Source organism: Oryctolagus cuniculus, chromosome 2 (assembly GCF_964237555.1).
Source record: "Oryctolagus cuniculus chromosome 2, mOryCun1.1, whole genome shotgun sequence".
NCBI lineage: Eukaryota > Metazoa > Chordata > Mammalia > Lagomorpha > Leporidae > Oryctolagus > Oryctolagus cuniculus.
Window position 1 is genome coordinate 43,422,402 of NC_091433.1, and position 25,942 is coordinate 43,448,343.

Genomic DNA, 25,942 nt, shown 5'->3' on the forward strand with positions numbered 1-25,942 from the left:
GGGCATCAGCCTAGTTCCACAGTTCTGCGGTGTGCAGAGAGTTCTCTCCTGGTGTGTGCTCTTACCCTTCTGGGAATGTCAACCCTGAACTCTTAGTCTTCTATAGAATAAGTACATAAGCCAGTGGTAGAAGAATTGTTCACATAATTCACTTTCTTTCTATTCATGTTTTGATGAGAAACAATCACTGATATTTTTATTTTTGGAAATTCTGATGGTTTTACTGATTCCTCCTCTGCCTCCAGAAAGCATACCTATCTTAGGTCTTTTGGAGGCTGGAAGAACTTTGAAGAATATCTTACTTTTTGTGCTAAAAGTTAATGTAATAGAAAGACAACAATTTCAGCCACTATCAATTTTTTTCCAGAGAGTAGTTTATAAAGATGTGAATTGTACAACAATGAGATCTATAATTTCTTTTATGCCTCTGAATATCTGTATGATAACTTGAAACAAAAAAGGCAGAAGTAATATTACTTTAAAGCCTCAAATTACAAATGTGAAGAAATTTTGTCCCAGTAAATACTAGTGAATTAAGTGTGTATGAGTGTGGTTTAATATGTATTTTGCTATATGTAAACTGTCTTGTTTTTAAGCTAAACTTTATTAATATTTTTAAGAGTTTATAAGGTGAGAAAATGTTTTGAAAATTATAAAAGTAAATATTGACCTTTTCTAAGAAAGTCTTTTTCTTTGACATTGTTTAATTTTTTTCCTTTTTGTTTTTTAGGTTTGCAATTTTTTTTGGTGATGGCATGTTCAGAATCTTGGATCCCTAAATTGAATATATTGGAATATTTAGGAACCCTGGAAATTATATTTTTGTGTACATAATGACTTACTAGGTGAATCAACAGATTTAATAAAAGTACATAAAAGAGCAGATATTATAATTTTGTACTTCCGAGTTGGCATACATTCTTCAATTGTCAGCTGTCAGTGTCGTACTGTGGAGATCGTTATCTTTTTAGGATTTTCGGGTTCTTGGACCTTATATTTTCCTAGGCAGTTTTGTTGATTCCTCCCATGCCTGTTTGGTCAGCTGCTTTTCTTTCTACCTTGCAGTATAGGTTACTTAGTTCAGAGGTAATTTGCAGGAAGCGGGAGAAAAGAATTAAGTGACAATCATAAAGGTTGTAATTACAAAATTCCAGCCTGGAAAATGGTCTTGGAACAGTCTAAATTAGAATATGCAAATTCTACCCAAATTAAATCCAAATATACTTGTGGCAAAATGCTGCCAATTTCAAAATTAGGCATTATTATGTAGGACAGAAGTGCTAATGAGGAGGAAAAAGAGCTGCTTAGTTTCACCTCCTCCATGTCTCCCTACTATTGGGTGAATGAATTACGGGGAAGTCAAATGGCCAGAAGATAGGCAGGGTGAATGAAGAAGACAAGGGAAACCTTTAATCTCCAGGAGGGGTTATTTTTCCTTTTAAAAAGGAAAACTATGACAGTATACTGTGTAACTGAGCATACTGTTTGAAGCTGTGGGCTGCTTTCATGTAGAAGCAGAATATGGACTGGGTGTTCTTGACTATAGGAATGGTTGGAGAACTTGCATTTGATAGAAGAATCAGATAGTCCTTGAGTGACCGTAGTGCAGTATTGGTTGTCTTTTTCTGTTGCCTGCCCTGCTGGCATTCAGATTTGAGGAACATTCTGGGGCAAATAGTTATTTTGGTGGTCAAGTGTACCTCCCAGCACTTTAACCAGAGCTGTTTACGTAAGATTGATTTTTTTTTTTAATTTATTTGAGAGGTAGAGTTATGAACAGAAGGAAAGACGGGGAAAAAGGTCTTCTATCCACTGGTTCACTCCCCAAATGGCCACACTGACCAGAGCTGGTCTGATCTGAAGCCAGGAACCAGCAGCTACTTCCAGGTCTCCCACTTGGGTGCAGAGGCCCAAGCACTTGGGCCATCTTCCACTGCTTTCCCAGGCCATAGCAGAGAGCTGGATCGGAGGAGGAGGAGCCGGGACTAGAACTGGCACCAATATGGGATGCTGGTGCCACAGGTGGAGATTTAGCCTACTATGCCACAGTGTTGGCCCCCAAGATTTTTTTTTAATTTTTATTTTTTAACTTATTTTCTAAGGAATACAAATTTCATAAGTACAACTTTAAGAATATAGTTATTCTCACCATACCTGCCCTAAGATTGTGTGTGGTCTTTTTTTTTTTTTTTTTTTTTGACAGACAGAGTGGACAGTGAGAGAGAGAGACAGAGAAAAAGGTCTTCCTTTTGCCATTGGTTCACTCTCCAATGGCCGCCGCGGCTGGTGCACCGCGCTGATCCAAAGGCAGGAGCCAGGTGCTTATCCTGGTCTCCCATGGGGTGCAGGGCCCAAGCACCTGGGCCATCCTCCACTGCACTCCCTGGCCACAGCAGAGAGCTGGCCTGGAAGAGGGGCAACCGGGACAGAATCCGGCGCCCCGACCGGGACTAGAACCCGGTGTGCTGGCGCTGCAAGGCGGAGGATTAGCCTAGTGAGCCGCAGCGCCAGCCTAAGATTGGTTTTTAAGACCACATTCAGAACAACTTAAAAAGGATCAAAGGGTGCAGATGAGAATGAAAAATTTGTAGAGGTTGCATGGCCTCAGAAGAATGTTTATGTATTAATTTAGTTCACGTTTTAAGTTGAAGGTTTGTGCAGTGTTCCTGAAGTTAGTGAACAGCAATGTTCCTGACATCTGTATTACACTTGTAGAACACGACCAGGCTGCTACATCATCCCCACTCCTCATCCCACCCCCACTTTTGCTTTTCTTTGTTTTTAGAGGAATCAGCTGATAGTTATTTAATAGAAGGTGCAATGAAAGCGTTAGATAGATTTTTAGAAATAAAATAAAATTTTAATCTAAATTTCCATTACAACTGGCTTTTGAAAAACTCCCTTTCTGTGATACTTCTGTCAATAGAGGTGTTTTCTCAGCCGATTCTAGCCACAATATTGCCTGGATGCAGGCATTTGATATACCCAGAAGGAATTAGCCAGACAGGAAAAATCTTGGTTCCTACTGGAATGAATATTTAAAAGACCTTCTTAGATTCTGAAACCTGTGAGTATAAATGAAAGAGACCCAAGAGAGGTGAAAACTTAAGAACCTCAGAGTGAAAAGCAGGGCGGAGGTGGAGGGTGGGCTGTTACAGAGCCAACTCCAGCGCACTAGGGAAGTGGGCTGCCCTCCTGGGCGGTCGGTGTGGGGGCCGCGCACAGCAGGCATGTTGACGGGCTGGTGGCTGCTCTCACTTAGCGGGGGCAGCATTTCAAGGGAAGTCAGTGGTCTTTGGAAATACTGATATGTTTCCTCACAGTGGGTTTTATTTGGTTCTGATACGGTCTAAATGAGTATGTGGCTCAGAGTTCAATGAATTCAAAATAAGTATCTTAAATATCAGGAAAAAATGGTATAAACATCTCTTGTCCCTGTTGTATAACTTAGAAAATAATACAGAATTCTGAACATAGTAGAGATTTGAGGGCCTGCATGTAGTCGGTGCTTGTTGGTTACTTCCTAGAAACTTCTAAATAAAACCTCAAATTTGTTTTTGAATTTTATGTTGGCCTCGATTATACTATAAAAGCATTTTAGTCTGTGAGTCGTAGGAAATATGTGCCTTCCTGAGTCACTAAACCACTGAGAATTCAGAAGTCTGAATCTGTTTACCCAGGATCCTCCTGGGTAGAGGTGCATTAAGTCCACAGGGACACACAGAATGAGCCTGAGCCCAGAATGGCTTTCTGTATTTGGGAAGCTGTAGGCAAACTCCTTTAGAAGATTTGCAGAAAGCTGTGGGTCCTTCCCCTGAGAAGACTGCACACCCCTAGCATCTTCCAGAACTTTCTAGGAGCATCAAGACTGGCCTGGCCATGTGTCAGGGAGTCCTGATCCTAGAAGAGCCTCTTCATTTCACTGGGCCCTTGCTCTGACTTTGTTCTCACTCATGAAAGAGATTGTGTATGGCCCCGGCATGGTGCAGCATGCAGTCTTGAAGGCTGCTTCGTGCTCCTCCATACAAAGAACTAAAGCAACAGTTCGAGAGCTCCATATTGAAATGGACCAAAAATGCCTGCCAAGGAGCCAGACCTGCAGATGGGAAGAGCAGAGTCCCAGGCGTGAGGGCACAGTGGGCCACAGTCCTCAGTGCAGATGCTGCCTGTGGGTGCAGCAGGTTTTTATTCCATAACTTGAATGTTAATGTCTTATTTTAAAAATGAGCATATTTATCTAAAACATATTATGGTGTAGAGTTTCTCTTATATGTGGCTTTTTCTCATGTCTTGGGATGTCAAATTCATGATGTAAAATGTGTACTTAAGATTATGACAGTGACTGGAAATTTGGGATTCTGTTGTCTTGTGATTTTTAAATTTGTAGCATGTTTTTGATATAATTGTCAAGTTTTCCAAATAAATCCATTTTTCTTCCTCACAGTTTTTCTTATGTGTGTTATTTCTGAATTTTATGAATCCATTTATAAATTTAGAGAAAACTCTTCTTCAGTTTATATTTTGACCTAGAATGAATATATTTGATTTATGTCATTAGAAATGTGTTTCAACAAGTAAGTCTATTTGAGTGGCTGTAATCTCCATTTTGAAATCTTGGATCACCAGCCTGTCACTTCATTCATTGAGAGTGTCCTGCAGAATACAGCTTCGCTGAGAAGGTCATCCTTGTAGAATCAGGAATGTGAAGAAACTAACAAGAGGCACCATCAGAGCGACAACACAGCACCTTCTGCAAACATCTTAGAAGGCATTACTGTTCGTTCAAGAGACAGAATTCAACTGTCTGATGAATTGGACCTAAAATAACCTCATAAAATGTATCTTTAATGTAAGCAAAGTGTACCTCTCACCTGGAACATTTCTGTCCCTACTACTGCTGATGACCCACCATGGCAGAGGGGAGCCTCCAACAGTCAGCCCGACTCAAAGTTGGACATTTATTCAGAATTTGAAGGTGCTGTCGTCCTTTGTTTTGGAGTACAATAGTTTGGGCTTTTCCAGTGCCTCACAGTCTGTCCCCAGAGAGAATGAGCTCTGAGGCGCCTGAGCTGATCCACGTCTTGGATACCTGACTGCTGCTTTTCCATCCTGCAGTCTGAAACGTGGGTAAGCGCTGAACACAGTGGGTTCCAGTGTGGTCGGAATCCTGCTAAGCCTGTCTGATCGCCCTGCCAAAGTCCTTTCATTTCCGGTCCAGCTCTTTGCAGTGGTGCCCTAGCTCCGCCCCTTTGTCTTCAGTCCGGTCTTCTTCCCTCCTTTCGGCATGTTTGTGGGCGGCAGAGGAGAGCCGCTCAGCTGCCTGCTGACTGCAAAGGCCGCCCGCCTGCTTCCCCTCATTTCCATCGCCCTTGCTGCTGCCACTCTTGGGAAGACAGAAGCTCTAGACCTAGGCATCTCGGCTGTCCAAGGTTTGGTTATAAAAATGTGTGGCGTTTTCAAAATGTGGTTGTTGAATTGTGCTGTTGGAGTAGTAGCCACTGGGCATTTGCTGCGTGGTGGGCACTCTGCTGAGTGTGCACACCCACACTTCCCCTCCAGCCACCATGGTCTCCTGAGGCCAGGAGTGGACCTCAGTATGGCTCAGGTGTGGGAAGACCTATCACGGACTTGAGTGTCCACTTGCTAGTTCTTGGAGGTGTGAATTAAAGAGATCCATTGGAGAATCTGAGATCTCCCTCAAGCTAGAAAAACAGATCATATACAGTGGTCATGTCAGGAAGACTTGGATTTGTAAAAAATAAGCAGTTTTTGTAAAACCCGCATAAGCCCACATTGATTGTCCAGGTGTGTCTTATTTTAATAAACAGACTAACATAACCCTTTAAAAATATAACCTTGTTACCATGGCAAACTGAAACTATCCTATTACTCTATAAACTTTTCATGCTTTTAGACACTGCTGATCCATTCTCTGTAAAGGAAAATGTACTGTATATTATAAGTAAAAACTAAGTGATCTAATTAAGACATGAATAGTTTGAAATTGTTCTTTGAGAAAAAATTTGAAGCATGGTATTTTACTTTTCATGCAATGTACACATAAATTCTTAGAGGCTGCTAATATGTGTGTGTGTTCCACTTAGAAAAATACTGTAAACTGAGCCCAGCAATTTTTTCCAGTCTTCACGTCTGAACTTTGTGCTGTCATGAGCAAGTGCTTGGGATTAAGGTGCTGAAAATCCACAGCTAGCTTTTCTGTGGATGTAGCAAACTTGGTCCAAATAAAGTAGCTTTGTGCTCCGAAGGAACTTTTAGTCAGCAAATTTTTGTTTAAAAAATTTTGAGTTTTTAAAGAAGGGAAATGAACAGGAAGATCTACAAATAAGATGATCTAAATCAGACTTTGCAACTTTTCTGCCGAGATTGAACAGTGATTGGGAGTGGGTGGAATGGGGCCATGGAGTGGGAGCACATAGTCTGGAGCCTGTAGCGGGAACATGGAGTGGGAAGGGAAAGGCAAGAGCTGCTCCCAGGGTCAGCAGGAATGTGGTGTATGTGTGAGTTCAAGGTCAAGGGGGTCTGTCCTCACAGCTTCTGCACGACTGGTAGAGGATGGTACTGATCTCTGGCAAAAACAGGCAAAAGAGCAATAGTATGGGAGATTTCAGAATTTTTTCAGCTAAAAAAAATACCCTTGAAACTTTTCCATTATCACTGTTGTATGCCCATATTTGGTAAACTGAAGTTTGTGATTTCTGAGTCCTCTAAAGACATTTTTAAAAAAAAAAAACTTATTTATTTGAAAGTCAGAGTTACACAGAAAGAGGAGAGGCAGAGAGAGAGAGAGAGAGAGAGGTCTTCCATCCGATGGTTCATTCCCCAATTGGCCGCAACAGCTGGAGCTGCGCCAATCTGAAGCCAGGAGCAGGAACTTCTTCCCAGTCTCCCACACGGTGCAGAGGTACAGAGGACTTGGGCCATCTTCTGCTGCTTTCCCAGGCCATAGCAGAGAGCTGGATTGAAAGTGGAGCCAGCCGGGTTTCGAACTGGTGCTCATATGGGATGCCAGCGCTTCAGACCAGGCATTAACCCACTGTGCCACAGCGCTGGCCCCCTCTGAAGACATTTTAATGATGTTTTTATTAGTTTGTGATGTCAGGAGCCTGGGAGCTGCTGCCTGTTGGAACTGCACAAGCAATACTAGCACATTCTTCTCCTGATTCTGCCTTGGTGATGTGCTTCATTTTGTTGATCCCATAAAATGCAACTGACAGACACTGATGAGGATGGCTAACACTTTGGGAAAGTCTAGATTGCAGTGTTGCTGTGTGATGGGAGACGTTGTTTTAAAAGCCCACTGTGGTGATAGTTACAAGGACAGCAGTGTCTTCCTGTTTGAACCAGTGCTTTGGCTGGGGGTGGGGTGGGGGGGAGCTTTCTGGAAATCTCTGGAACAGATTTCCCCTAGTTATATGTGAAAATGAACTGAAACCTCAGATGATGCAAAAGTTTATCACAACACAGACTTTCAGGAAGTCATTTATAGTACCTTGCAAATAGCTTTCCAGCCCGCCAGCACCCTGTACGCCAGTTAAGGACCAGCGGTTATAAAATGATTATAACCTGTGCTGTTTTCATTTCTGCTCAGCTATAACATGAAGTTTAAGATGGACTGTATGTTTAAGATGTCTGTGTTGACTAGACTATTGTTAGCTTTATAGAACTGGACAAAAGAACCCTTAAAAAGAGAAACATAAATAATCCCTGATGAATTTGAGCTATATATAATCGCCTTTATCTTAGTTTCAGGGCATTTTCTAGAAAAATCTAAGCTAAATACACTCACGTGCCAAATGACAACGTCTTAGTCAACAGCGGACTACAAATTCAACAGCGGTCTCCTAGGATTATCATGGAATTGCAAGGCTGCCGTGGCTCAGAGACGGGGTTGCTGTCCTAACCCATTCCTCTTGGGTGTGTGGTGCTGGTCATTTAAAGTGTAGCAGCACTCTTGGGCAGGAGTGCATGATAAGTGACTGCAGCTCCCGGCTTACATGTTTACTGTAACTTTAGTAATTATTCTAGGGAGTGCTCCTTCTACCAAAACAACAGTTACTGTGCAACGTGGTGCTGTGGGTGCCAGCAGAATCCACCTCATCTTTGTTACGTTCACTGATTGCATCAGGAGGCCCCGTGGTGTGGTGGTTTGTGTGAGCACGCTCTGGGATCTTCGCACAGCGATGGCCTTGCCTGAGGACAGGTTCCGTACAGTGTATGCCTGTCGGGAAGCAATTGGTGACTGTCACACCAGCTGTTTTGTTTGGTCCAGGCGGGCGCCAGCCACTCTTCTAAGTGCTTTGCACACAATGTGCTGAGGAGTGAGTTGCCAAGATTGCCTCCTTGGCTTTGTTAACGTTAGGGCTGGTATCGCTCTCAAATGGTGCTTGCCGGCAGAAAGTTCAGAGCTGTAGTAACCTCTGTCTCCCGGGATCTTGCAGCATTCTTACTGCAGTGCTCATCAGGGAGATGTGGCCATTTGCGACAGGAAGTGTTTTCCTCTGAGATGCTTCCCTGGGAGACCCAGCATTGAATTATTAAAGCCTGGGCGGTGATTAGGGAGGCAGACACCTGCTTCCTGTGTTCCCGGGGACTTGAAAGCAAGAATGAAATGAGTAAGTAAATGAAATTGGCTGGAGGGGTCTTTTAGACTTCATTTTGCAGTACTGCTGCTCATCTTTTCGTGTGGGTGGCACGCTGTTAGCAAGAACCGGGAGATACTACTTTGGCATTGAAAATTTGGACTAAATATTTGGGACATAAACCAAATTTTGCAGCAGAGAGTTGCAAATCAGTGGCGATTGAGATGGTTTCACCTGAAATCCGCCCTAGCCAAATACCGCGGTAGGCGTGTGGTTCTGTGTTTCTGAGCTGCCCCTGTACGACACAGGTGTGCGTGGGGAGCTTCGTCTTTTTCCAGGATCTCGTGTTGCTCCACATCAAGTTCCACTGTAGCTAAAGGACATCTCAGAAATTCTCCCTGAGCATCCGGGGTTTTCTTTAGCTCTTGAGTGGCTCTCATTGTCTGCTCCCCACCCCACCCCACCCCTAGGCCCTGTTTTGACCTTGGAAAGCCACCTCACAGGATGATTTGGCTTGCAGCCCTAAGGCTGAACACCATTGGTAGAAAACAGGCAAAATTGTTGAGGTCATTGTAGGGCAGTTTTTCATCTTTGAGAACTGAGGAGTGACCTTTTTTTAAAAAATAATATTTTATTTTATTTATTTGAAAGAGAGTTCCACAGCGAGAAGAGAGAGAGAGAGAGAGATCTTCCATCCGATGGTTCACTCCCCAAATGGCCGCAATAGCAAGAGCTGCGCCGATCTGAAGCCAGGAGCCAGGAGCCGGGTCTCCCACGTGGGTGCAGGGGCCTAAGCACTTGGGCCACCTTCTACTGCTTCCCCAGGCCATAGCTGAGAGCTGGATCAGAAGAGGAGCATCCGGGACTAGAACCAGTGCCCATATGGGATGCTGGCACTTCAGGCCAGGGTGTTCACCTGCTGCACCACAGCGCCAGCCCCGACGAGTGACCTTTCTTAAGTGCTAGGCCAAATGCAAGAGAAAGTGTGGGGCACAGGCACCCTGGCATGGCCTGGGCCGGCAGCTCTGCGCTTCAGCGGGCTCCATGAGTGCTTTCCTAGCAATTCCACACAATGGACGGCGGGAATTGGAGCACTGCTCTCCTTGTTTGGCCTGCCTGAGCCAGTCCTGTGGCATTGGGTTTTATTTGTTCGTTTGTTTTTTAAAGATTTATTTATTTGAAAGAGTTACACAGAGGAGAGGCAGAGAGATAGAGAGGTCTTCCATCCACTATTTCACTCCGTTGGATTTTGTTTTTACTTCTCTCCAGGAATCCCTTGTGGCTTCTCCCTACAGATTTGAGATACTTTATTTTTTAGATCTGTTTAAAATGGATATTGAGTAGGACTGATTTAGCAGCTGCCATTTCCTCTAAAAAATAATTTGCTGCCAACATCAGCTGACCTAAAACTCCATCTTGGACTCATGGTTATCTGTGAGTTTTTATTATTATTTTATACGCAAATTATTGTTATGTAAATCTGAAATGATTCTGTGGTCGAGCAGAGTGGACAACTTCGAGAGCCCTGGCTCTGGCTCTCTGGGCCCCTCCAGTAGTGGGACTGGTGGCTGCCCTGCAAGCTTGGGGTTCAGACCAGGCCAGGAGGAGCGTGAAGGCGGGTAGCCAGGTATAGGGAGGAGGCGGCCACCTTGCAAGTGTGCCTCTTGCCTGATGGGAGCTTGGGTCTCATTCCACAGTGTAGTGCACACGTAGCCCGCGCCTCGCTGGGCGGCCTGCTGTGGAGGGGCAGGATTGCTCTCATCCTCCGAGTCCGCTGAATAATTGAAAAGGAACCCATTTCTCAACACCCGGGAGTCGTCCCTGGACATCCTCGCTCTGATTTCTCCCCCACGCTTTTTACTAGGAGAGTCAGTAGCAAAATCATTTCTCAAAAAGCTGTGTGCTAGAGAAACAGGCTTGGTGCAGCTGGGCCCTAGAAGATTTTTTTTTTTCTTTCCAAATGTTGTTCATTTTTAAATTGTGTCTGAGCAGTAATGTTTTCATGTACTCTAATTTATTTGAAAGGCAGAGAGACAGAGGAACAAAGATATATCTCCCATCCATTGGTTTAGACCCCAAGTGCCTTAAACAGCCAGGGCTGGGCCAGGTCAAAGCTGAGAGCCAGAAAAATCTGTGTTGCCCACATGAGTAGCAGGGACACAGGTCTTTCATCCATCATCTGATGCCTTTTAACATGTGCAGTGTTGAAAGCTGGGATGGAGAGTGGAGCTGAGATGAACCCAGGCATTCTACAATGGGGTGTGGGTGGCCCAAGAGGCAGCTGAATTGCTGTGCCCAACTCCCACTCCTTGAGTAAATGATTCATTCTTGAATCATGTTGGTGGGTGCTGACTGGGTTCTGGGCACTGAACTCACTGTTCTGAGCTCTCAGGAAACCAAAGACACAGAGTGTCTTGTAGCCTGGGGGAGCAGGCACCAGGGAACTAGAACACAAAGAAGAGAACAAGGCAGGAGCAGCAGTGCCCCCTTGCCCGTGGGCGATCTGTCCCGAGATGCCCGAAGCTGTGGGTAGTACTGAACCCTGTCCTGCACATATGGCCGTGCCACACGGGTGTGCTGCACAGAGGTGATTCTAGAACCTCGTGGGACGGAGCTGAGCAGTGCCAGGGCTCGTCATGCAGTTCACAATGTTGGACCCTGTGGATTTGCTTATTTCCAGAATGTTCAGTTCAATGTTTCTGGACTGTGGTTGAGCGTGGGTGGCCAAAACTGCCATGAGCTCAGGACTCTGAGTGGGCTGCAGGAGCAGGTCTCAGTATTTAAAGCAGGGGCATCCGGGTAGACCTCATTGGGAAAGTGAGTTCCACAGTGTGTGTATGTACCTTGGAGCCGACCAACACGTTTGTCAGGTAGGACGTGGTGGTGTGGACGTCTGAGTCTCTCCATCAAGCTGGCGCATAGTCCAGGCTAGAAGCACTTAGAGCGCCCAAGTCCAGCTGTGCACCCTCTTCCTTGGTCCTGCCACTGTCATTCCTCCTGCTAGATGGTTTTCCCCAGGGCCTAGCCCAGGTGGCAGCTCTGTGACAGTCTTTGTGGCCTGGGCATGGCAGTAACAAACCAGACTGCATGCTAGATGGGATGCGCAGAGGTTTCTACTAAAGGCAGAAGGAGGAGTGGGCCCTCCCGGGTCAGCCGCATTTCTTAAGGGGGTTTGGGAGGACAGCCTGGGCCAGAGGTGCTGTGAGCGAGGCAGGGGGATCAAAGCCAAATGGACGGGTACCTGAACCTCCTGGCTTGGTGTTTGCTCCTTGAGAATCCCAGGTTGTATGCTAGCTAAGGAGCAAGAGTTTGGTTCTTTTTTTTTTTTTTTTTTTTTTTTTTGAAAATTTAAATTTATTTTATTTATTTGAAAGAGTTACAGAGAGAGAGAGAGACAGAGAGCGAGGTCTTCTATTCGCTGGTTCACTGCCCAGATGGCCACAATGGCGGAGCTGCACCTATCAGGAGCCAGGAGCTTCTTCCGGGTCTCCCACATGGGTGCAGGGGCCAAGGACTTGGGCCATCTTCTACTGCTTTCCCAGGCCACAGCAGAGAGCTGGATTGGAAGTGGAGCAGCCGGGACTAGCACCGGCACCCATGTGGGATGCCGGCGCTTCAGACATGGCGTTAACTCGCTGTGCCACAGCGCCAGCCCCAAGAGTTCGGTTCTGTAGAAGGGTCTCTGCTGTCTCCCAGGGCTTCTGCCATGTGGAGCTCGCCACATCAGCTCTTGGGGGTTCTGGGTTGTTAGTCCCTGTCAGTGGGCAACAAGGGTGATTAGTGTAGATTTCTCCCTTCTCTCTCCTGATGCCCATTTCCCCAAAAGATAGATTGGTTTTTCTCATAAAGATGATATGATTTGTAAAAATTTCCAATGGTGCAGAAAAATAAGAGTCTGCCCTCTCAGGCCTGATGGGATTGTGACCAGTGTCCTGCGCTGGTCTCAGCAGTGCCTTGTCCCTGGCTGGCAGCGTCCTTGTGAATGGGTGCATGGTGTGGGTGGAGCCAGCTCCCCAGTGCTTTCAGGATTTTCGCTATTCAGATTCCTGCTGGCTTTGTCACCCTTATAAGGTCACTTTCAGCGACTATCCTGTATAATTCTTGTGCTTACCCAGTTACCTCTTTGATATCCATTCTCGGCTCATGCACCATTGGGATGCCTGTAACGGAGATGCACAGCCCTAGAGTTTACGACCGCCAGGCACTGGCGTTGAGGAGAGTGCACGTGAGCACAGTGGCCCTGGCTTGCCCTGTGGGACCTGCATGATAGCATCACAGGGCAGGTAAGGGAGGTGGGCACGCCGCGCACTGCCTGCCCCAGCACCTGCTGCTCGTCGGGCTCGCGGACAGCCAGATTCAGAGCACCTGGCTCCCGGGCCAATGCCAACAGCTTTTGGAATATAAAGTGAGGAGTAGTCTTCTAGATTCTTCCTGTAAAACTGCTGATTTCAAGTTCTTTGAGTCTACTTAGAGAGACAGGATATTTTCCTGAAGAGTTAAAACTCAAGCAGTGAAACTCGATTTCTCCCAAGTCGGAAATCTTCAAGGGTTAAGTGTAAACGACACCTCGTTTTAGCTGTCTAAGGGGAAGACGCCCTGCGGGCCTGCATGTTCAGGGTTGCTCGGTGGTCCAGACTTGCCGTCCGCCCCAGGCTTTCTTGGCTGTGGGACCCTCAGATGGTTTCTAGACTCCATTGTTGCACACTGAGCACAATGAGTAGACCCCAAAGCATTAACTCGGGATGCTGAAGGCTTGGCTTAGGTTGGACTCATAACTTCTGTTCTCTCATTAGGAATCAACGCTACTTAAACACATGTAGTTGTGCCACCTCTTTCACCCTTCACCACCCCGCAGATGTGCTTGTGCCCTCCTCCTGGCCTCAGGGCCTTTGCACTTGCTGTTCCTTTTGGTTAGCGTGTCCCCTTGCACCATTTATCTCACTTCTGGCCATTATCTCCCCACCGCCTCATCGCAGTTCTCATGACCTGGCATTGTAGGTTTTTCTCCTCCACTAAAATGCAGTCTCGGAGAGGGCCGGGTTGCAGGGTCTTTGTCTTATTTGAGGCTGTTTCTTCGAGACCTGCGGCCTTACCTGACATGTTAGAAACTAAAGAAATACATGCTATTTGAACACTTAGCTGAAACCTCCACTTCCCCTACCGCCCAAGCTGTGAACACACCTGGGGATTTTAAGCATCTGGATTTAGAAGTAAAGGAGATATTATTATGACAACCTCATAGGCCAGCAGCAACTACCTTAGGGGAAATGACCTCTGGCCCGATCTCCGGACACAGCTGTCTGCTAGCCGTCCATCCTTGTTTCCAGCTCCTTTGCTATTTTCTACCTCAATGTTTGCTTGAAGTCAGAGCCCACAGTTCCCCCAATTGGAGGCTGACTTGTGCTAATAATAAAAACCCTATAGTGAATAATGAAAACCCTATAGTGGATTAGCAGTCAGAGAGCCGGTCATGGTGGTAGAGACCAGGGTTGCGCCAGCCAACAGCTGACAGCTGTTCAGCGTGTGTTTGGTGTGGACAGGATTGTCTTCCCGCCATCCTCAAGCTACAGGAAGCACGACCGCGGAGGGAGAGCTGTGCTCAGCGGGTTGAGGGTGTCGTCTGGAGCTTGGCTGTTGATGTGGAGACGGTGGGCTGTGGCCATGGTGGGTGGGCTTTTTCAGAGAAGGGTAGAGATGTGGGAACGACAGCTGGGGAGGGCTCCCCAGGGCTCAGGGAAGGAGGGGGAGCTCTCTACTCAGACCACATCAGTAAGCCAAGTTCTTACAAGTCCTTTCTATGCTGGGTGTCTGTGGACTCAACAGTCTCTTAAGTATTTCTATGGTGAATATCCCAGAAAGTTCCAAGATCCTGTTTAAAACTAACTTTTGAAACACAACAAAGTATTTTCCTCTCCCTTCACCCCAGCTTAATATTCAAGAGGAAAAACAAGGAGAACTTTTCGTTTCTCTAAGTACATGGAAAGACTCAAAGGGAACAGGATTTCTGGGTGGCTCTTCTCACTTATGTAAGCACTGAATTTCTTCAAAAACAGATCATTGGCGGGGACGGCACCGTGGCTCACTTGGTTAATCCTCCACGTGTGGCACCAGCATCCCACGTGTGGTGCTGGGTTCTAGTCCTGGCTACTCCTCTTCCAGTCCAGCTCTCTGCGGTGGCCCGGGAAGGCAGTGGAGGGTGGCCCAAGTGCTTGGGCCCCTACACCTGCATGGGAGACCAGGAGGAAGTGCCTGGCTCCTGGCTTCGGATCGGTGCAGCGCCAGCCATGGTAGCCATTTGGGGAGTGAACCAATGGAAGGAAGACCTTTCTGTCCCTCTCTCTCACTGTCTATAACTCTACCTGTCAAATAAAATATTACAAGAAAAAAAAAACACGTATCATTGGGACTGGCTTTTGGTGCAGCAGATAGGTCACCCCTTGGAATGTCCCATCCCATACTGCAGTCCCTGGATTCAGTGCCGGCCCCACTGCTTCTGATCCAGCTTCCTGCTAATGTGCACTGTGGAGGCAACAGTTGATGGTCAAGTGCTCAGACCCCTGCCATCCATGTGGGAGACCTGGTTTGAATTCTGTGCCTCCTGGCTTCAGCCTGGCCCACCTTTGGCCATTGCAGGCATTTGCAGAGTGAACCAGTGGATGGAAGATCTCTCTGGCTCCCACACTCTCTCCCTGTTTCCCTCTGCCTCTAAATAAATGAAATGAAAATGTATAAATAAATTCTTCAGATGCTCTAAAAGGGTATTTCAGTATTCATGTAAGGAACATTGAAAACAGGAGCATAATACAAACATCCATGAGCACACAATCCTGGCTGATGGGATCGCCTCCCTGCAAAGCTCTGATGAGACAGAATGCCTTCCTCGCTATGAATTGGCCAAAACGCAGTTCTGCAGAGTGCTTCCTGGCAAATCATCATCTGTGCGTGAGAAGCACCCGGCATTACTAGCGCTGGAAAAACTGAAGACATAAGACCTCGTGTTCATTGCATGCACTGGGGACTCTCGCTTATGTCCCGCTCTTAGGAGTAGCGCTACAAGGATTGACTGGTTCGTGTGGCTCAGTCCTTCTCTAGCTGTGTGTGTGTGTGTGTGTGTGAGTGTGTGCCTGGGCACATATACGTGAATGCACACATCACCTGGGGATCTGATTCAGTTGTAGATTACAATTCACTATTTCCGGGCTGGAGCTTAGGATGGTGCCCTTCCTCCAAGCTTTCAGGTACAGCTGGCACTGCTGGCCCACAAGCTGCGTGGTCTAGCAAGGCTCAGGCATGCCAAGAACTCAGGCATTTTTTTTTTTTATGCAAACTTTCTAATTGCCCTGGAGCTCAGCAGTGCTGGAGTGACCTCCTTTTATACATAATGAAACAGGCTCACAGAGGCACATTGCCTAAGGTGTGCTAGACCCCAGGTCCTAACTCTTGGAATGTTTGCATTATGCCAGTTCCCATTTGGTTGCATCAGGAGTACAGAAGTGGGGAGGAAGTTTCAAGTGACGTTTCGGGAAGCACAGTAGGGAAAATACACAAATACTTTGATGATGATGATGTCACCTCTTGAGGTCCTAATGCACGAGAACTAATGGATGAAAGGGATATGAAGTTTGTGAGCCTTCTTAGACTTGCCTTTTGTAAGTAACAAGAACACAGCAAATGGCCTGTGTCCTGCTGGTGACAAACTTACTTGACTGGGAAAACCTGATTTTACTTGACCGTGCGCTGCCTCCCATCTTCTGGATAGAACCAGAACTTGAGAGCAGGGTGGCATTGATGGTTGAAACACCATTCCTGTCAGGTGGTGCAAAGGACATGCAAATCATATGCAAGTGGACGGCATCTCAGCCTTTGCAACTAGAAACCAAATTGTCTTTATTCTAGCTAGATTTTAACGTGGTGTTTGAGTAACATACAGTGGGGTCTTGATTATGCATAGTCTACATATGATTTAGCTATTTAGAAATTGCTAAAACAGGCAGATACCAGCCTCGAAATTAAAAGTGGCATTGGTCCACCAAGGACCCAGGACCCGGCTGTTGACAGGATGTGAGGCACAGGGACTCTTACCTGGTTGTGGCTTTCACAGTTACTTTCTCCAGGGAAAGGCTTCTGTTCATCTCCCTTCCTTTTCCGAACTCTCTTAGGCACCTGCCACTAAATACTGCAATGGTAGCACAGAAGGTTTTGGTTCATCTAATAGCTTGTTCACTTCCAACACAGGGATGCCTTTATTGTGCGGTGTTCTAGTAGTAACTTGTTAGAAACAACGTATGTTTGCTGGAAACGTTTGAGAATTAAAGGATGGCATGAAGAAAAGAATTGGGGGATAAATCAGCAGCTGGAATGTCTGTGTCACTCTGCATTTCAGATAATAAATATTTTAAAAAAGGGACCCACAGTACTCCTGCCACTGAGAGAACTATTGTTACTATTTTGGGGAATATTGTTCATGAATATATTTTCACAAATTGAGATGATCACACACCCTTGTTTTTTACCGTTAATATTTTGTAACCTCCTCTTTCATGTAAGAACATCAGAATGAATAGTTTATAACATTTTGGAATATTTGAAAGCATTTTTGACTAGTTACTATCCCATTAGACGGCTGTATTATATTTGACCTGGTGATCCCTTCTTAGTGGATGGTTAGGTTGCTTCTGTTTAATGTATTGTGCTGCAAGGCGGAGTCCTAGAGCTAACTCTTTGTACACAAATCTTATTCTGCTGGGGTAAATATTTTTTAAAAAAGATTTATTTATTTGAAAGGCAGAGATAGAGGAGAGGCAGAGAGAAAGAGAAGTCTTCCATCCAATGGTTCATTCCCCAGATGGCCACAATGGCCAGAGCTGCACCGATCTGAAGCCAGGAGCCAGAAGCTTCTGCCAGGTCTCCCATGTGGGTGCAGGGGCCCAAGGACTCGGGCCATCTTCTACTGCTTTCCCAGGCCATAGCAGAGAGCTGGATAGGAAGTGGAGCAGCCAGGTCTTGAACCAGCGCCCATATGGGATGGCGGTGCTTCAGGCCAGGGTATTAACCCACTGTGCCACAGTGCCGGCCCCCTGCTGGGGTAAATATTGAGAAGGAGAGTCACATACTCAAAAGATATATTTAAAATATTTGTTGAATTTGTCACTTCTACAGATATTTTCCCTTTGTTCTCTAACTTTGTTTACAGTGCTTCTTTCACATTGAGACAATTTTACACTATCATCTTAATGAAAGTTTTCAAGTTTTAATTTCATACCTTCCATTTTTATGCTGAAAATGTCTTCCCAGTCCTGAAATAAAATAGCTATTAAAGTTAGTAGGCTTAATTGGAAGATAGTAGAGTTTCTAATTGGCATTTTGAGGAAAATACAACCATTAATGAAGTGTGGTCTAGTCTTAACCAGATATGTACATCGGAATCGCTTCTTTGTACTTTGAAGAACTATCAACGCCTGGGTCACATCCCAGATCTACTGAATCGGAAACTCTTCTAGAATTCGACACAGAAATCCACGGGCCCGCAAAGGAGCAGAGCCAAGGTGCAGAGGAGCTTCTCTGCTTGACTTGGACATTAGATTTTATTGGTGCAGTGGGTTTGCTTCATCCTACTGTTTTCCCTCTGCTGACAGGACCGGGTGCTGGTCTGTCTGCCATGAGGAGGGGGATTCAGAACAGTGCACGATGGGGAAGCCGCTTGTGGAACTGCTCTGTTCTCTGAGAGCACCGTCTCACAAGCCAGCATTGCCTGACGTACGGGTGCTGACTTCTCCTTTCCAGGGCTGACTCCCATGCTTGTAGACACCATGACATTACAACAGGTGGCTTTTTTTAAATTTAGAAGATAAAATGTACTTAATAATACTTTGTGTTTGTAAAGTTTTTAACCAAGTTTTTTTTGCCCTTTGCTGTATATTAGAATCTCATTTGAAATGGAAAGTAGACTTTGTAGATTAATATTTGCAACTTGATAGAAAAAAAAATTGGTCACCCACCTCTCTGTGCAAACTTGAACCGTGGTCAGCAGTTAACGCTGAAAATGAAAACCCTGTTTCTCTAGCCTGGAGTGGCAGAGTTTCCCAGTCAAGATGTTATAAGACGTCTGTGAATCAATCAAGTTTGTTAGTGTCTGCAGCATTCTGCTTTTTAAACTTTTTATTTATTTATTTTCAACTTATTTGAAGGGCAGAGAGAGAGAGAGAGAGAGAGAGACTGCATGTGCTGTTTCACTCCATCAGATGCCCACAGCAGCCTGGCTCCTGGCTTCTGCCTGGCCCAGGATTCTGTGTGTATACTGAGCAGCTTGTCTGCCCGCAGGAGGTGAGAGGGAAGGTGCAGGCAGACCTTGGCTTTGGGCAAAGTAACCTAAGAGTTTGGAGCTTCAGATAGGATCTGGCTGACGCTGACAATGCTGCTGCAGCCTTTACAGGGCAAAGAGGAGGAGCAGGTGTGGAACTTCAGTCCAGTGGCTGGCAGCTGGTGACGACTCTGTTGATGTTGGCCTCATGTCACCTACTCTGTGCTCTGCACCCGCTCATGGGAAGCAGGTGTTTGAGGGGAGAGGAGAAGGCAGAGGGCTCTAAGAAGAGCTCTCTTTCTGCTTGGAGGTCCCCTGATCAGTTTGAGTGGAAAATTATATATGCCCTAATATAAAAAAGAAGATAAAAAGACCCTGATTATAAAGTCCTAAGTTGTTACAATTCAATTTATTAATTATATGAAACCAGATAAGAGAGAAATAGGTATGGCCTGAAGTAGTTGATGCACTGTTTTTAATATAATTTTCAAATATTTTAAGCATAAAATACTTAAGTCAGATGTGACTGCATCCTAGGCAATTTCAGGAAGATAAAAGAAGGAAGGGCCATGCTGTCCTTCTCGAAGAGACTAAGTGTGTGATGGGGGCTGAGTGCTGGCAGTGCACAGGGCGACCCGCGGTGGACTCAGGGTGCTGGAGAAGCACGTGGACATCTTGCCAGAGAAGTTCTTCTTGCGGAACCATCTTTGTGCTGAGGGCAGTGGCCGAGGTTTTGACTTGAGCTGAGAGCTATGCTGAGTGCATTGCGATGTGTAGCTGGCAGCCAGCGACGTCTCCCCTCAGCTGCAAAGCTGGGCCCCATTGTCCAAGGTCTCCTTACCTCTTGTCGCCTCCCCTAAGATAGGGGAACTGGTTGTTGAATTGTTTGGTCTGTCTGGCCCCTTTCAACTCTGGCATTGCATGATGAAAACCCTTCTTATTGGCCAGGAAAATCGTAACAGGATGAAAGGAGTTCTGAGCTTGTTTCTGTCCCGGGTTGCTCTAGAAGCAGAGCAAGATGAGCCGCTGCTCCTTCCTCTAGGAGGAGTCGATCCTTGAATCTTCAGTGTTCTTGCTCTTGCTTGCAGGGCAGCACCATGGCCAGCTCCAGCCACACTGCCGCGATCCAGTTTCTCCTGGGGCCTTTAATCATTCAGGACAACCCCCTGCCTCCACTGCCTTGTCCCTCACATCCCCACTTTCAGAGGGGCTGATCTTCCTAGCCTAGGTCCTCATCAGACTCCCCGAAACATAGGTGTGAGGGGGATGGTCCCCAGATCAAAACCATCCATGTCTATTGTGAGATCAGCTTCATGGGCCACAGTCAGAATTTTAAATGTCAGTAAATAGCCAGAGGAACTATATGAAACTGCCTCTCACACAGCAAGAAGTCTAACTTCATGAACATTTGTTCAGTTTTAACTTCTGCAGGTGTGTGTGCGTGTTTGTGTGCGCTCATGTGCACTACAGGGAGTTACTGAGGAGGGTGCATTTCTTACTTAGAGCCTTAGTCAGAAAAATTTTAAAAACAATGCAGTGAGTTCACAATCCCTTACTGCAATTCTGCATCACAAAGCCAGAGAGTTTTTTAAGTTTGGCACAAGGTTTTTTGGCAGCAAAAACATGACCCAAAGTGATTTAAGGTTATTTCTGATCTTTCTTTATCTCACTCACTGTGAATATGTGTACCTTTCACTGCAGAATGGAGTCATGCCAAGCGGTGTGTTGCACCTGTTTACTTTCCTAAGGCACAGAAAGTTCCAAACCACAAGGGTTTTTGCATAAGATGATGGAGCTATAAGGAATTTAACAGTTGTCGTTTTTTCAGTAAATATTTTTTCTAATGCTTAGTGTGAGCTTGGCATTGTGTGGGTGTCAGATTCGGAAGAAAGAAAAGTCCATATAAGATAGACTCTTGGGAAACTTGAGCAAGCCCATGGGTGGGATGGATGTGCAGCCACCACGCTAGACTGGAGTTGCTTCAGTTTCACATTCTCCCTCTCTGTTAGCCCACACCACACTGCCAATTTCTCCGCAGGACTTTGTACCAGCACCTCAGCTCAGTCCGTTAAAAAACAACTCTCAGCTGCTTCCTCCCATGTTCCCAGGTTTTCCGGGTACCACTGTTCACCTCACCTTGTTCTCGTCCTTCACGTGGCCATCCAGTCATTGGTTAATTCTTCATTCTTGCCCTTGCCCCCGTATCTTCATTTCCAGCACCACCTGCCAGTATAAGCATTCATTGTGGTTGCTTGCCTGAAAGATGGGGTGGGCTAGAAGGGTGGTCAGAGAAAGCGGGGATGTTGGAGTTCTAAAGACCTAGGCTTGCCTTGTGCCTCTCCCCTGTGCTAGCTGAGGGACCTGCACACACAGGATCAGCTTTCTCATCTGTAAAGTGGGGTTCAGAGTATTCATGAATTGCAATATATCCAGGGCACATAAACACCAAAGATAGTATTTAAAAATGAGCCACAGTGCTCGCTTCGGCAGCACATATACTAAACATGAGCCACAGACTGTGGGCAGATATTTGCAGGGTATAGAACAAACAAAATAATAGCATTCAGAATTTTTATACAGAACTTCCTTCAGATCAATACAAAAAAAGACCCAAATTTTTAAAATGGGTAAAAGTTATGAACAGGTGATTTCTGAAGAGAGAATCAAAAGATCAATAAATACCTAAAAAAGATGTTTAACCTCAGTACCAACCCAGGAAATGCAAATTAAAAGTGACATGCAGTTTTACACCTATAACATGGCACATAATGTAGGCAAGTGTGGCAAGCAAGAATAACTCCTATACTGCTCATGGCTGTTCAGGCTGCTCCTGTGTTTTTTAAGAGCACATTAGCAGTACCTAATAAGATTGAAGATGTGTAGGGCTGATGCCCAGCAATTCCATACCAGAATATCCTTCGTGGCAATGTGTTTGGAGACAAAACATTGGAAATAAAATTCATAAAATGAGACTAGATAAATTGTGAGTGCTCAGTTAATGCAATATTACATGGCTGTGAAAGCTACGTTTGTGTCATCATGGATAAATCTGAAAAGAATGTTGAGTGAGAAAAGCAAACTAGAGAGTATCTGCAGTATTAAACCATTTGTGTAAAGTTTATTTTTTAAAAGATTTATTTATTTGAAAGAGAGTTAGAGAGAGGCAGAGAGAGAGAGAGAGAGGTCTTCCATCCGCTGGTTCACGCCCCAGATGGCCGCAAGGGCCGATCCGAAGCCAGGAGCTTCTTCCAGGTCTCCCATGTGGTTCAGGGCCCAAGGACTTGGGCCATCTTCTACTGCTTTCCCAGGCCACAGCAGAGAGCTGCATTAGAAGTGGAACAGCCAAGACTCAAACCGGCGCCCACATGGGATGCTGGTACTGCAGACCACGGTTTTACCTGCTGTGCCACAGTGCCTGTCCCCGTGTAAAGTTTTAAAATATGGCAAATATATATGTGTGTGTGAGTGTTTGTGTCTGTACTAAAATATACATGGGATGATTAACAAAAACGTTTGGTATAGCAGGTACTGAGAGAAGAGGAATGTAAGAGAGGGTCTCAGTTGTATATAAAGTGACGCAATTCTCCAAAAAAGCAAATGAAGCTATGAATGTAAAATGTTACATTTTGACAAAGCTGAGTGAGTATATAAGTATTCCTTGTATTATTACTGCTCTTCATTTTCCAAAAAGCACTCAATCTCAGCCAGACCCACTGTAGTGGGTGTATGATTAGTATGCCTTCCATCCCTTTCAGAAGGCCTGGAAGATTCACTTTGGCCTGACTTGTCGAGTTCTAGTGCCTCCATCTGACATTTCAGATCAGACAAGGCCTAAACTCCCTGGAGAGGTGCTCCTGGCCTGCCACTCCCGGGCTCCAGCCTCTTTCCCGAGGGTTTTGCTCTGATGCCCACCCTGCTAGACCCGATGTCTCAAGCATGGGCTCTAGGGGCACTCAGTGCTTTGCTGTCCCTTTGTCTTAGCTTGTGTGGTTTTGTTGGCTGAAATCTCTTCATCCCCTTACTCAAAATACACAAACCTATCACAATGTTGCCATATCCATCCATCTACCTACCCATCCATCTGTCTGTCCATCCACCCATGCATTTATTAAGCACCTTCTGTATACAAGGCACAGCCTATTTTATTTGTCCTACCACAATTTGGCACAGAACCTCCATAATACCTTATAATTTTAACATGGAATTTATCATATTAAGGCTTATTTTATCTTGCTAGAGTAAGCAATAAAGGGAACATGTCATTCTATTCATTTTCTTTTTTTTTTTCTCTTTTTTTTTTTTTTGACAGGCAGAGTGGACAGTGAGAGAGAGAGATAGAGAGAAAGGTCTTCCTTTGCCGTTGGTTCACCCTCCAATGGCCGCCGCGGCTGGCACGCTGCAGCCGGCACACCGCGTTGATCCGATGGCAGGAGCCAGGAGCCAGGTGCTTTTCCTGGTCTCCCATGGGGTGCAGGGCCCAAGCACCTGGGCCATCCTCCACTGCACTCCCTGGCCACAGCAGAGAGCTGGCCTGGAAGAGGGGCACTCGGGACAGAATCCGGCGCCCCGACCGGGACTAGAACCCGGTGTGCCGGCGCCGCTAGGCGGAGGATTAGCCTAGTGAGCCGCGGCGCCGGCCCCATTCTATTCATTTTCAAATGCCTTCACTTACAGAAGTTCATTAAATATTGTCTGAAGGAATGAATTTCAGATTGGATATCTGAAACTGACATCAATGTTAAGATTCTGGTTTAATCCTCATTACTTGAATCTCATTCAGTGTGTTTAGCTCATTGATTTTTATTTATTTATTTTATTTATTGACAGGCAGAGTGGACAGTGAGAGAGATTCTAGACTCTGGTTTGCCAGACATTATCTTGTCTGCCAAGGAAGTTTGTATTTAGGTGGAGCAGGAAGACAGTGCCACAAAAAATTAGTAACATGCCAAAGCAGAGTGAGACGTGGGCTGAGAAGTGGTGCTGGCATCGTGATCTGGAGTCGCCTAATGAAACTGCTTGTTTTATGCTTGGCTGTGTGAGACTGGTTTTGAAAGATTCATTCTTTTGCAGGGGGATCTGGGTCAGAATTATCATTTTATGTCAGATTGGGTTCCTGTAAAATCATTTTTGGCTCAAGTATATATTTAACAACATCTTTATTATATGTAGGCTGATACACAGGTGTGGGTTTGAAGGTGTCTGCCGACATCACAGTTTTACAAGGTGTGAGCCTGAAATATCTTTCTGACCTGACACTGAATGGAGTTGTCTGCGCGTTTTCCAACAGGCGTCTTCACATTCTTAAAGCTCCTCACTGTCCCTGCGTTCCTCCCTTCGGCACCCACCCGGGAGAGTGATCAGGCTCAGGTGGCTTGTTTTCACCGTTTCCTCGTCCAATTTGCAAACTTTGGATTGGGAAGAGCAGCCCTTCTGTGGGCTCCCCTCTTTCCAGGACAGAGGACTCTGCTTTCTGCCTGTACTTGAGCATCCCTCGTTCTCACTTTTACACGTGAGGTCAGCTGTTCCCAGGTCGTCCCGACACAGTGGGTGGGTTGTTCTCTCCCTAGGGGTGGGGCCCATCTAGAATTCCCAGGAGACCCAAGTTCCCCCTGGGGTCTGACAGCAGATCTGGTCTTCTAGGCCCATGACTCTGTGGCAGCCTTTGTGTCTTGGCGCTTTTGGAGTCTCAGCCTCAAGCGTGCTGGTTGTGGGGCTGATGCTGTGGGGTAGTGGGTGAAGGCGCCACCTGCAATGCTGGCATCCCATATGGGCGCCAGTTTGAATTCCAGCTGCTCCACTTCTGACCCAGCTCCCTGCTAATGCACCTGGGAAGGCAGTGGAGGATGGCCTGAGTGCTTGGACAACCCAGATGAAACTCCTGGCTCCTGGCTTCAGCCTGACCCAGTCCTGGCTGTTGTGGGCATTTGGGGAGTGAACCAGTGGACTGGAGACCTCTGTCTTTCAGATAAATAAAATAAATATGTATTTTTAGGAGTGCTGGTTGTATTCCCTTAAGCTCCTTGCGAATGGCCCCTAGCAATGAGCCTTCTGACTGGCAAATAGCAGAATCCAGCTCCGGCTCGCTGAGTGCAGGGGAGGGTCAGGAAGAACAAGCACGGAAGTGTGGGCGGATCTGGGGGCAGATAAGGGAGGAGCTGCTGTGGTTTGTGGCCGTGACCCTGGAACTCCAGGGGCCCACACCGTGCTCGGCACTTCTGATTGGCTGAGGTGGAGCTGCGTGTCTCCTTCCCCAGCTGTGTCCTGGGCAAAGAACAAAGAGGAGGTCTGGAGCTTTGCACTTCCAGGGTGGGCCAGGGCCTCCACCTCCTGCTGGGGTTGCTTTGCTGGGGAATAAGAATGCAGCAGGTGTTGTTGGCTTCTGGGCACCTCAGAAACCCTGAGGTCCTGAGGTCACCACATTGAATAACATGATACTGTCCATAAAAGAAGAAAAAATGAATTGGTTACTCTTCATTGTTCTTGGGATCAAACATTGGCGTGCTGGCTTTATCCGTGGGGGACGTAAACATGAGTTAGTAGTGGAACCAGTGCCAGCTTGGCCCGGGCTAAAAGGGTCCAGCAGTTGCCTGCCAAGATAAGGCTGGAGCTGGCATTGGGAGGTAAATTTCAAATAGATAATAAAGTTCTTCCAGGACTGTGGGCTCTTTATGTGTACCGTACAACTCTCTCTCTCCCTTTCTCTCTCTCTCTCTCTCTCTATCTCTATCTCTATCTCTATCTTATCTCTTTCTTCACTTATCTGAGCAGCAGAGAAGGAAAAGGAAAGAGAGAGCTTCCATCCACTGGTTCACTTCCTGAATACCTGCATCATCTTGGTTGAAGGCAGAGCCAGCAACTCAGTGCGGCCCTCCCACATGGGTGACAGGGACCCAGTGATCTGAGCCATCACCTGCTGCATCCTAGAGTGGGCATCAGGAGGAAGCTGAGATCAGGAGCAGAGCCAGGACTTGAACCCAGGCCCTCCAGTGTGGGATGCAAGCTTCCTACCTCACATCTTAACCACTGAGCCAAATGCCTCTCT

The 25,942-nt window shown here is 46.1% G+C and overlaps 1 protein-coding gene and 1 long non-coding RNA gene across 2 annotated transcripts in view; both read left to right on the forward strand.

Annotated features, from left to right (window-relative positions):
- Positions 1–4,444, forward strand: part of LOC127490254 (uncharacterized) — a 48,926-nt gene extending 44,482 nt beyond the window's left edge. The window contains exon 2 of the long non-coding RNA XR_007918096.2: positions 731–4,444. This is a non-coding gene — a long non-coding RNA (uncharacterized lncRNA). The remainder of the gene's footprint in view (positions 1–730) is intronic.
- Positions 1–25,942, forward strand: part of XKR6 (XK related 6) — a 333,364-nt gene that overhangs the window by 94,685 nt on the left and 212,737 nt on the right. The gene's annotated exons all lie outside the window — the stretch shown is intronic.